This window comes from Neomonachus schauinslandi, chromosome 10 (genome assembly GCF_002201575.2).
Source record: "Neomonachus schauinslandi chromosome 10, ASM220157v2, whole genome shotgun sequence".
Taxonomy (NCBI): domain Eukaryota; kingdom Metazoa; phylum Chordata; class Mammalia; order Carnivora; family Phocidae; genus Neomonachus; species Neomonachus schauinslandi.
In genome coordinates this window covers 9579617-9591963 of record NC_058412.1, presented here as the reverse complement: position 1 = coordinate 9591963, position 12347 = coordinate 9579617, and positions in this window count along the sequence as shown.

The window sequence follows — 12347 nt, the reverse complement described above, 5'->3', positions numbered from 1 at the left end:
GTCCAATGTCCCCTTGAGGACTTCTCGGGTGGCCTGAGGGCCCTGCGTGTGCTTGGGGCAAGCCGTGAGGGAGAAGACGAGGGAGGTGAGTCAGCAGAAACAGGGGGCAGTGTGCTGGTCAAGAGGAGAATGGAGTCCCGTTCCAAAATCAATAAGCCCGGTATGGCTTTGTCAGAATGGTCTTGGCCACGTTGCCCTGCCTCACAAAACTTCCTGAAAGGCCCTAGTCATTCTGTGTTTCTGTCGCAGTCCCCCATCTGAGATATAACTTAGGTGGATGCTTTCATCTATTGCTGTATCTTTGGCTCTCACTCATTGACATGTCCTGCAGGAGACAATGAAGAGGTCCAAGAAGGAGCAGATTAAACTCAAGCTATCAAGAAAATGATCAACCACTGTTCTGTTACTTTTTGCACTTCTTAAAAAGGGTGCTAATGGAGGACAAAGTTGAAATAATTGATTCAAATTCTGTTTACTGCCTCTTTGGAAATGGAATACTTTTCAGATTACTGAGTGGTTCACCTGTCCTGGATACAAGATGGATAGCACGGCACCGGCATGCTGTTGTTTTTGAACAGAAAGAGATTTTACATTACATCTAATTGGACTACCCAACCAGAATTAGAATGCCCTTCCAAGACCAGAGCATCTCTCCAGGAATTGGTCACCCAAGCTCTGTCTGGACACTTCCAGAAATATGCCACTCCCAGCCCCAGTTTCCTAGATGCATTCGTGGTGAGTGTAGAATGAATGGTCTTCCTCACAGCAGAGTTGATCTATTACTCCAGGAAGGTCTGCTCTGTGGGACCACTTCTGCCCTCTGGAAGAAAACAAAAACAACAAATCCATATTTTCGTCTACATGACTGCTTCTTAGGAAAAAAGTGGTCCAAAATTATCATGTCAATATTTTTCTAGAATAGAGTATTTGAAATGCCATATGAACTGCAATGAATAGAATAGCATCATAGAAAAAAAAAAACACCTTTAACATATTCAACAGAAAGGACAAAATACTTCCTGAGGAGGAAGAGATAGTTCAGTACTTAGAGTATTTCCAGGTTCTTTCTGTAGCTTGGAAATATATAAAAATGCTACAAAATACTCATACTTTAGGGGCACCTGGGTGACTCAGTCAAGTAAGCATCCATCTTGATTTTGGCTCAGGTCATGATCTCAGGGTCATGAGATCAAGCCCCGCATCGGGCTCCAGACTCTGGGGAGTCTGCTTGAGGTTCTCTCTCCCTCTGCCCCTCCCCCTGCTCATGCTCTGAATAAATAAACCAACAAATAAATAAATAAATAAAATCTTTTTTAAAAAAATAAATAAAATGCTCATACTTTAGACTGAAATATTCCTTTTTGGGGACCAGTCCTAAACATCATCCAAAATATGGAAAGAAGTTTTACACACCTCAGTAACCAACCCAGTGATGTTTGTAATAACTGAAAGTTAAAAACACTGCAAATAACCAAATTTCGGAATATAATTTAATAGCCCATGTGTTCTTTGTTCTTACAATAATTGAAAACCATGAAGCTATTCAAAATACTTTTCTTAAACACAATGTATCAACATATGAAATGATACAGGAGGGAAGCAAATGTGTTTACAACAAACCTGGAGCATTGGAAAAGAGGAAGAATAGAACCCCAGGTTCTGGCATTAGCTAGATTTGTTAAGACAATGGATAATTTACCTCCATTACCCACATTTTTCAAAAAAGTACATGCTTTATATTGTTCTTTGAAACAGGTCTGGGAAAGGATAAAGGAGGACACTGGAAGGGTGGAGGATTTTTGAGCTGTGAAAGCAGTGTTATGAAGGTCATTATTATTATTGTCTGCAATTTCTCTAAAGTCAGCAATCGATTTGGTGAATACTATATTCACAGAGGCCTTGCCTTCTTACTTACTTACATTAAAAAGGAGGTAAGGATGGAATCTTACAAATTTGGTGTCTGTTGACCATCGCAAAATGCATGGTTCCATTCCATCAGACACTCAGCTAGCAGATCAAGTCTCTGTCGACAGTCTTAATCTTAACCTAATGATCTGTTTATTTGGCAATGCTCATGAGAATCTCCTGGCTGCCTGAGAAATGGGTGTCCAAAATACCAAACAATTACCCCTCTGTGCAATCTTCACAATCGAGATTATGTGCAGTTTTGTTCTGCAAACACAGGCACTGTCTCCTGGTGGCCTCCCCTAAATGCCATTTCTGGCTTTGTACTTTGGCTAATGCAAAGGAAATGCTACAAGCCTGCTTTAATTTGAGTAAATTTTACTGAAATAATAGAAATTGTTTTCTTCTAAGTTGATGTTGTCTCTTACAAATCAAAGTCAGCTAAAACCCGTTTACCCTGAGAGAGTATAATGTGTGAGCCCGGATATACTCTAAAAGTCATTTTTCTGTTACCCATAGCTGGAAGGAGGTAGAGGAGAAAAAAAAAAAACAGCATTTTACAGGGGGCTATGTTTAAATTGTCATATTAGTCATAAAATAAGGTTTGTGAAATATTGTCAAAACTGTAACTTTGTTGCGTATTATAATTGCAAATTGTCTAGAATAGTTAAAAGGTGAGCTGTTCCTAATCCTTCAGGCAAAAATCCTATGTGCAGTAGGATAATGGGAGACATAGGTGTTAAAGGTGAAAAGCTTATGTGTCCAATAAAATCCCGGAGGCATGCAAGAGAGTGGAGGAAATCCTCTCTTCTTTGATGTGGAAAGAAGCGGCAATGAGCTCCTGTAGGTTAGCCATCCATTTATTTATTCACTTACTAAATAATGTATCCATGTATTCATTAATTACATAACTATACAATTTATGGCTCTAACATTTCATTTCCTCAGTCACTACTCAGTAATTTACTGACTTGTTAATTTGATCATTCATTCATGTATTTGGCTTTTTTTCTTTGAATAATATGTTCTTTACCTATACATTCATTTTTATAAACAACATTTACCAAGGCATGTTGCTAGGTGCTGGCAATGAGGGAATGAGAAAGACGAGATCTCTGTCCCCAGGGAGCTCACGGTGAATGAGACAGACGTGTGGCTTTGACGAGTGCTTTACTAGAGGTGGGGTGAAAGCACTCAGGGTGCAGAGAGCGAGGTCACCACCTGCATTAGGAGCCCCAAGGAGGTTTTACAGTGTCGCTTGAACTGGGTCTGCCCCATGAGGAGTAGCTCATTAGACAAAGGACAGAGCAGAGGGGGTCAGGAGGGCTCATGTCAGAGACAGAAGGAAGCCTCTTCCCAGGCAGGGGGAAGCAGCTTGAGCCCGGTTGGCACAGCTGTGTGAGAAATCATGCCTTGTTTAGAGAACAGCAAACAGCTTCAAGCTCCTGGAGAAATAGGGCAAGATTGAAATGACCCTAGATAGGACAAACAGGTTGGAGGCCCACTGTGAACAGCCATTCTAACTACTCTTTAGGATGATAAAGGTGTTGAGTCCATTCGCCCAGCGAAGGTGAATGTGTGCGAGACCTCTGGCTTCACCCTCATGAATAACTGGACACGGTTACTGCAGGTATAAGGGAACTGAAGCCTACTTAGCCATTTCTCCCTCTGTCCGATTAAACTTTTCCAACTCTTGGTGTCATAGCTCTGCTAAAGCTTTTTTGTTACTTCCCATCTCCCTTATTAGACCACAAGGCTCTTGAAGACAGGAACCAGATCATTCAATTCTGTACTTTCACTGGCTGTATCTGAGTAATGGGAGAATTGGTGGATGAATAAATGAGGGTGGGAAAGAAGGAGGGGTAGCAAGTCATGTGGTTTAAATGCTGGGAAGTAACAAGATTAAGGGAAGAATTAAGATTGCCTTAGAATTATTATAATTATTATCATATTAAAAATTATTACATTATATGCAATATATGTTAAGAAAAAAAAAGAAGATGGCAAAAGGGGAAGAATGAAGGGGGGAAATCGGAGGGAGAGACGAACCATGAGAGACGATGGACTCTGAGAAACAAACTGAGGGTTCTAGAGGGGAGGGGGTGGGGGGAGGGGTTGGCCCGGTGATGTGTATTAAGGAGGGCACGTACTGCATGGAGCACTGGGTGTTATACACAAACAATGACTCATGGAACACTACATCGAAAACTAATGATGTAATCTATGGGGATCAACATAACAATAAAAAATTTAAAAAAACGAGTACTAAACAGATTAAAATGAAAAAAAGTTATTACATTATAAAAAGATTACTTCAATTATTAAAATAATTGTAGCATATGATTATCACATTAAAAAAAAAAAGATTTCCCTTCGGCAGCCCGGTTCCTACCCCCTCACCCCAGGTTTAGGGTTTGTGTTGCACACCGCACCCATGAGAAATTAATCATACCATTTTTCTTACTGCAAATCCTTTCCATCAAAGTAGATTGTTCATGTTACTCAAGATATTAATTAAAATATATTTTTAATAACATAGATAAGAGCTTTCTTATGGTAGAGACTTTGGGTTTTTCCTCTTGTATCCTGGTATTATCTGATTTGGTGAGTTCTTTTTATTTTATTTTTTTTAAAGATTTTATTTATTTATTTGAGAGAGAGAGAATGAGAGAGAGCACATGAGAGGGGGGAGGGTCAGAGGGAGAAGCAGACTCCCTGCCGAGCAGGGAGCCCGATGCGGGACTCGATCCAGGGACTCCAGGATCATGACCTGAGCCGAAGGCAGTCGCTTAACCAACTGAGCCACCCAGGCGCCCAGATTTGGTAAGTTCTAACCATTCACGCTGGTCGGATGAATGAATTCAGGACCCTGTCAATGAATATGTGAGATGAAAAGAAAAAGATAGGATGCTATTTACAAAAAATGAATATATATATATATATATATATATATGCGCTTATGAAAATAAGAGCACATGAGTATGATACCCTTTCAAATCACCAGTTGTTCAGATGTCCTCTCTGCATCTTATTGATGTATTGGCAAGAATTTTAACAATTCAGAACATATAGGCACAATCAGTATTTAGCTATTCAATTACACAGCTAAATTTATACCTACAGTGTATTTTTATTTAAGCATTTTATATGAAAATAGTATCAGAGAGGCTATTAAGGAAAACTTGTCAGCAGATAGCTCTTAAGAACCCCAGCCGTGACATTCTTTTCTTTTTCCAAATTCCTGACTTTTCCTTGTTCGACTTGTCATCACAATGAAGACATTTTTCTTCTAACTCTCCACATCTGTAAAACTATTTTCATGATTTCATATAATCATATCATACTTTAAAGAATAGGGGAGGCGGGGGGGCTCAGTAGGTTAAGTGTGCGACTCTTGATTTCAGCTCAGGTTGTGATCTCAGTGTCGTGAAATCCAGCCCCTCGTCTGGCTCTGCATTCAGTGCAGAGTCTGCTTGAGATTCTTTCCTTCTGCCCCTCCCCCTGCTCCCACTTCTTAAATAAATAAATATCTTTAAAACCTGGGGAAGAATAATTTGTTAACTTTTTCTGGCTGTTGGCTCTGTCAGTGTTTGCCATTTGGCAGATTTCTGTTGCTCCTGATGTCCCTGCTGCTCTCCTGCTTTCCAACATGGTTGAACAAATTTACAATGCCACCAGCAATATAAGTGTTATGCTCTGCTACAATTTCCCCAGCATTCAGGTTATTATATCTTACTATTGTTAGCTTAGGCAAAAAATGTTTCTCCAATATTGCTGTTATTTGCTCTGTGATTACTGAGAAATTCAAGTAATACAATTACATTACATTAATAATGGTCCGTAATTTGGGCTTTTCACTGAGTCGTAATGATGCTTCCCCCACTTAGGTCTACTCCTTGAGAGTGATATAACTTGCAAAACTACATATGGGGTCATTAGACCAGGAAATTTGGGGGTTTCTATTTTACTTCTATTCCTACAATCTCAAAAGAGCATGTTCTTTTTTTTTTTTTTTTTCTGCAGTAGACTTAATTTTGCCCTCCATGTGGTTTATGTTTCTAATGGAATTTGGTTAATGGATTCTACTACTTTTAACTCTAACATATGCTTAGTCGGATGATCCCAGACTAGCCTAGGCTTTCCCAAAGAATATTCAATGAAACTGTGTTTCTGGGGGATGTTAAAATTGCTTATGTGCTCAACATTGTTCCATAATTTGGGAACTGATGGGGTAAGCAAAGTAAAACAAGTCTCTTTAATGCATATATTCTTACTTTATGCATGGTGTGTTTCTAAGAGAAGGATATTAGTACTGAAAACCTAAAAGAGGAGCATAGAAGGTATTGGGCCTCCATCCATGATAGAGTTGAGTCTTCATTCATGGACAGGGATTCTGTATCTAGATTAACCAATCAAAGGAGAACCCAACAAAGCAGGTCCCCTTGTCCCTGTTTACAATGACCCCTGGCAAACGTATCACTTTTGTTTTTTCTGACCTATTGTTTATTTTCTTATAAATAAACTTATAAATATAAATAAATAAACTCCAAAATTTTGGCAACTCCAAAAATTCTGTGCCCCAGTGGAAAAGGGACAGCTTCAGAACTGATGTACCAGGATAATCCTCAATGTTCTTTGATGGCTCCAATTAAATGGTATATTGGTGAGATCAGAAAACAACACAATCCTAACCAAAGCAGCTAAGTAGGGGCTGCAGAGTGAATAAACTTTGTTGTGTGGAAATGTAGAAACAGTATGCAGAATGCCTGCAAATGAGGTACTCAAAAGAAATAAAAGCAGCAGGTACCATCAAGGGTTCTCAATGTATTTCCGGTGCATTCCCTTGTAAAAATGAGTACGGTTTGAAATCTCAGGCATTAAGCAAGAGAGCATAGCTAGGTTCTTTGTCCCTGTTTCCAAGACAGGATTTTAACATAATTTCTTCATTAGTAAAGAGATCCTTCCTCCAAAGGGGTCCTCAACATCCCTGCTTATGTTAAATTGCAATAATAACTCCCATTTATACAGTTCTTACTATGCAGTAAACACTATGTTTGGCACAATCCACACCCCCATGACAACTTTACAAAATAGGTTTGATTATTATTCCCCCTCATACTTATGTGGAGGCTGAAAATGAGAATTTAAATAGCTCGCCCACGATCACACAGCTAGTGGTCAGCAGAACATAGCTGGGACTCTCTCAAATCTTTTCCTGCACTGAATTTCCTTTACCCAGTAAGGACACATGAGTGCCCCTCAACCCATTAAAGTGGCTCCATGGGCTGTCACCATGCAGAACCCTTCCCAGTCTCTTGTTTCAGAACCAAATAGCAGTTTGACATTTAAAATTCAAAGTAACAACAACAAAAAAACCCTAGAAGGCAAACAGCCTATTTGCTGTTGTTTTTCCTCCCAAGGGAAGCTCATTTAACATGGGAAAGTCAAATTAAAATGTTGAAGGGCAGTTGAATGCCCAGACAGATACAGAGATAGTCAGGAAGCACATGGTGACTCTGGAGGGATGGCAAGAATGCAGGCCCTGATGTCAGAGAGAAACATGCTCAAGTCCCTTCCTTCCTCAAGGTCCAGGTTCTTCACCTGTAAAATACAAGGGTTCGGCCAAGTGATGAGTATATTAGTCAGAATCCCCTTGTGTTCAGACAACCCACGCCAGATCAAATGTGAATGATGGAAGACGATGAGAGATAAATGATACATAAGTACATAGAAGCACAGACAGATGATGGATGCAAGGGTGATGGATGGATGCATGGGTAGAATAGATTAGATGGAAAGGAGGGGTTGAAATCTGCCTCGGAATCAACTACGTCTCATCCTGGCTTCACCTGTGCACTGGGTCACAGGGGATTCCACTGGTCTCCTGTAAGAGAAAGAAGACTCAGAGCATGAGCAGGTCGGGCTCACATTACCAATGGCTGCAGCTAAAGTAAAAGAGGTAGTTACCCTTTCTTGTCCAACTCTGAAAATTCCCCAGAATGACCCTGATTGACCCAGAATAACTCATTGTTCCCTTCATGCGGTTGGATCCTACTGACTCATGAAATGCAGCACCAGGCAACAATGTGGCTAGCTCAACATGCTTTCATAGTCTGCTTATAGATTACATGCTATTCTTCATTTTTAGCTCCTTGTTTCTTGCCCTCCTGGCTTGTGATATTCAGACATTTCTATAACATGTTCATCATTAGAATGTAAATGATGATAGGAAGATTAGTAGGTCAAAGGTGAGCAGTTAGAAAATGAGCTTAAAAATTGATTAGATTTCTCTTGATAAATTGCCAGCGCAACTGATATGGTCTGTAACATTTCTCCTCACTCAATTGTGCCATTGTGGGAGGCAGAATAATGATCCCCCAACAATGCCTATGTCCTATTCCCTGGGTATAGGGTTAGGGGTATAGACCTCAAAACAGGGGTGTTTTCCTGGATTGTCCAGGTGGGTCTAATCTAATCACCTGGGCTCTAAAGTGGAAGAGGAAGTCAAAAGAGTCAATCAGAGAGAGACCACACCAGAAGGGACCAGAAAGAAGTGAAATGTGAGAGAGGTGCTTGCCAGTGCCAGCTTTGAAGATGGAAGAAGGGGGCCATGAACTAAAACATATGAGCAGCCTCTAGAAGTTGAACCCTCAGCTGACAGCCAGGAACCCCAAGGAACTGACATCTGCCAACAACCTGAATGGGCAAGGACATAGATTCCCCTCCTGGGCTTCTAGAGAGGAGCACAAGCCAGCAGACACATTGATGGTAGCCCATGAGACCCATCTAGTGCTACTGACCTGCAAAACTGTAAAATAATAAATTTGTAATGTTTAGGCCACTAACTTGGTGGTAATTTGTTACAGCTGCAATAGAAAACTAATACACTGTTTTTTTTTTTAAGAAAATTGTTCCCTAAGTGGATTTCTTAACCTGTTTGTTCAGCCCTAGAAAGCAGAACTGTGGTGGTCTCTATTGGTCAAAGTCCCACTGGGCTCGATTTCTCTTCTTAAGAATAACTAAAGGGACTTTTTCTCATTTTCAGTTTTATAAAGAGGACAAAGTCTCTTGTTAAGAACAGAGTCTGTACTCTGTAGAAAACGGGGTTGGGGAGATACACATTACTTAGAAAAAACAGACTGCAAAAGAGCAATATTGGGTACAGGTGAGACTCATTAGCCAACATGGCCCAGAGAAGCACCTTTCCCTGGCCTGGCTGCCCTGCCTTCCGGCCCGGATGCTCCTTTCTTAAATTGGCTGTACCATCCATGACCCTTGCTCTTATTTCTTTAGCATTCTGGTTTGCATTTCACTGACTTGTTACTAATCTCAGATCCTCCTAGGATTTGTTTATAATTTTGCTCAAGATAGAAATTCTACCAAATAAGTCATTTCCATAGAGACTTTTCATACTCAAATGGACCCTACAAAATGCTGGCTATCTGTTTGACTCACTAACATGGAAGAGAGCAGTATGATGTTGTGATTCTGTCACGAATTATCTTTAAGAGCTTCCCTTTTTCTAACTGCATTTTCTCAGTGTGCTAAGGCAATGCCAAAGCATTCAAACCTGTTTTAACAATCCTAGGTCTGATAAGATGGCAGGGAAAGATAATGCAAAAAAGGAAGGAAGGAAAGATTGTCTTCACCCAAAATGTAAAAGACAGGATAAAGTATACCCTTGAATTAATAAGGACTTAAAAACCAGAAGTTGAAGCATGTGAGCACATGGTGCACCTGACCTTCAGTGGGTTTATTAAACCCAGAAACAATAGGATCTTGATTGTTAACACCCACATGAGGCCTGGAGGTGAGACCTTGGGTCTAAATAAACCAGGAATTGTAAATGAGACCACTACTAGGACCCCAAATATCACAACCTCAGTGAAAGGTGAATGGGAAAATAAATCTCCCCTCTGCCCTAAAAACTAGCAAGAAAACTGATCTGTCTCTACCAGCACTTCATATGAGTTTGGACTCTAAATTTATACCACCTGACTCACCAGAAATAAATACACAAAATTTTGAAGGCACTTTAGTAACACAAACTATGTAAAACTTTCCACAGGGCACAGAGTAGGGAGAGGAAGGCCTTCTTAATTTGAGCTCACAATCAAAAATTACAAAATGCATGAGGAAACCAACCAGCCTATGCACAGTGAAGCAGACACAACCAAGCAGACTGTGAAAGCCTAAGGACATTCATTAATAAAACAAGAATCTGAAAGATGAACGATTAAAAAATAGAAATCAACACTGTAATAAAAGAAAAAAAAATATTTGAATGCAAGAAAAGCAGTCAGATGTGACCAAAAAAAAAAAAATATAGAACTTCTGGAAATCAAAAGTCCTTGAAATTAAAAGTTGCTGGGACAGATGGAACAGATTACACTCCTCAGAATAAGGAGTTAGTGCAATGAGAAATCTATTTGGTCCACGTTCCCAGAATAAAGCAAGGAATTCTAAGGACATGGTAAACATAAAGGTTCCTTATGTGAGGATCGAATGAGAAGGTCCAATCCACATTGACTGCAGAAGGCAAAAGAAAAAGGGGCAGGGAAGCAATATTTGAAGAGATAATGACTGAAGGTTTCCTGAAGTGATGAAGTAATGTGCATCCTCATATTAAAACAGCACTCAGAGAACAGTGCACATTGAATTAAACACATGCACATGCACAGTTATCTATCAGATAGACACCACATCACTGCAAAGACAGGATTCATGCAATAATATGCATAAGGGCTTGGAACTCACCTGGTACATAGTGCAGAATATATAACAGTTAGCTCTTCTTCTCATCCTTACTGCTAGAATAATAAAAATACATTGCTACTGGGGCATCTGGGTGGCTCAGTCAGTTAAGCAACTGACTCTTGATTTCAGCTCAGGTCATAATCTCAGGTTTGGGAGATCAAGCGCCGCATCAGGCTCCACGCTCAGTGCAGAGTCCACTTGAGATTCTCACTCTTCCTCTCCCTCTGCCCCTCCCCCCCACTCATGCTCTAAATAAAAAAAATTAAAAATAAAGAAATAAAATCTTTAAAAACAATACACTGATATTATTATTCACTTTGCTTCTCTCTACATTAATGAAATTTTGTAAGTAGCGTAAGTGAAGAAAGCAAGTGGTTAAAGCATAGTACAAAATCTGTGGCATGAGATTATTTGTGCAAAATTATATGCAAAGGCCAATAGTTCCTATTATTTTATGGGAATGATGCACAGCAAATATGGGGACAGTAGTTCCCTACGGGGGCAAGGGAGGGAGGAGGTAAGGAAGAGAGTGGTCAGCCTCAGGCCAGAGTTCTTAAGGCTTGGGCACAGAAAAATTCTGAAGCAAACACGGCAACATGTTCACTTCTATTTAATTTGGGCCGTGGTTCCTTCCACCCATGGCTGTTCGTTCACTGTGGTGGAGCGCGTTCATGGGGCCCAGCCCTGGCCCCCACTGCCAAACCGTGTCTCCTGCTCCTGCATTGCTCTGCCTGAGAGAAAGCACAAAGACTGAGGCCGTGGTGGCCCTGTGGGTATATGGGTACTGATTATACTTTTCTATGTTTGAAATAATTCATCACTTTGAAAAGGAACCCTGACTTTCCACATGGAGCTTCCACTGAAAACAGAATCCCTGTTGCTCAAAAGTGTCACGATTCCTATGTAACTTTATCCCATCAACACACTGGCCAGTTTTTTATTTTCAACCAATATAACTCAGGCTACTCTGGGTTTCCACCTCCCTACCTGAGAAACAGGGGAAGGGTTATAGGGTGGTTACCCCAGCCATCAGTGCAAGAAACATAGTTTTCAACTCCCCAAACAACGTAGTTTCCAGTTGTCTTACGAAAGCACTGGAAGGACTGGAAACCACTTTTTATGTCCTACTTTGAATACATCTCGGGGGGCTTAGATCACAACAGCTGGTTTGGTGGTTAAGGGAGAATTTAGATACAGTAAAAAATGAATGCAAGGAATACCATGGAGATCAGTTATCCAGGTGGGAGGGGTATGATTTTTACAGTCCTTTCAGCTGTGTTAATTCTTCCAAAATGCAAAGCACCACAAAGATCATAGTTTATCTCCTATGGTTTGATAATCTTTGCCTGGTTACCTGTAAAGAAAAGAAGTCTTCAGGGCACCTGGGTGGCTCAGTTGGTTAAGCGACTGCCTTCAGCTCAGGTCATGATCCTGGAGTCCCGGGATCAAGTCCCACATCGGGCTCCCTGCTCAGCAGGGGGTCTGCTTCTCCCTCTGCCCTCTTCCCTCTCATGCTCTCTGTCTCTCATTCTCTCTCTCTCAAATAAATAAATAAAATCTTTAAAAAAAAAAAAAAGAAAAGAAAAGAAGTCTTCATATACCTCACCTTTTAAATGTGGAATAAGAATAATAATGGCAATGATGATCGGTTTTTCTCCAACCCATTGGCTAACGAGTAAAGCTCA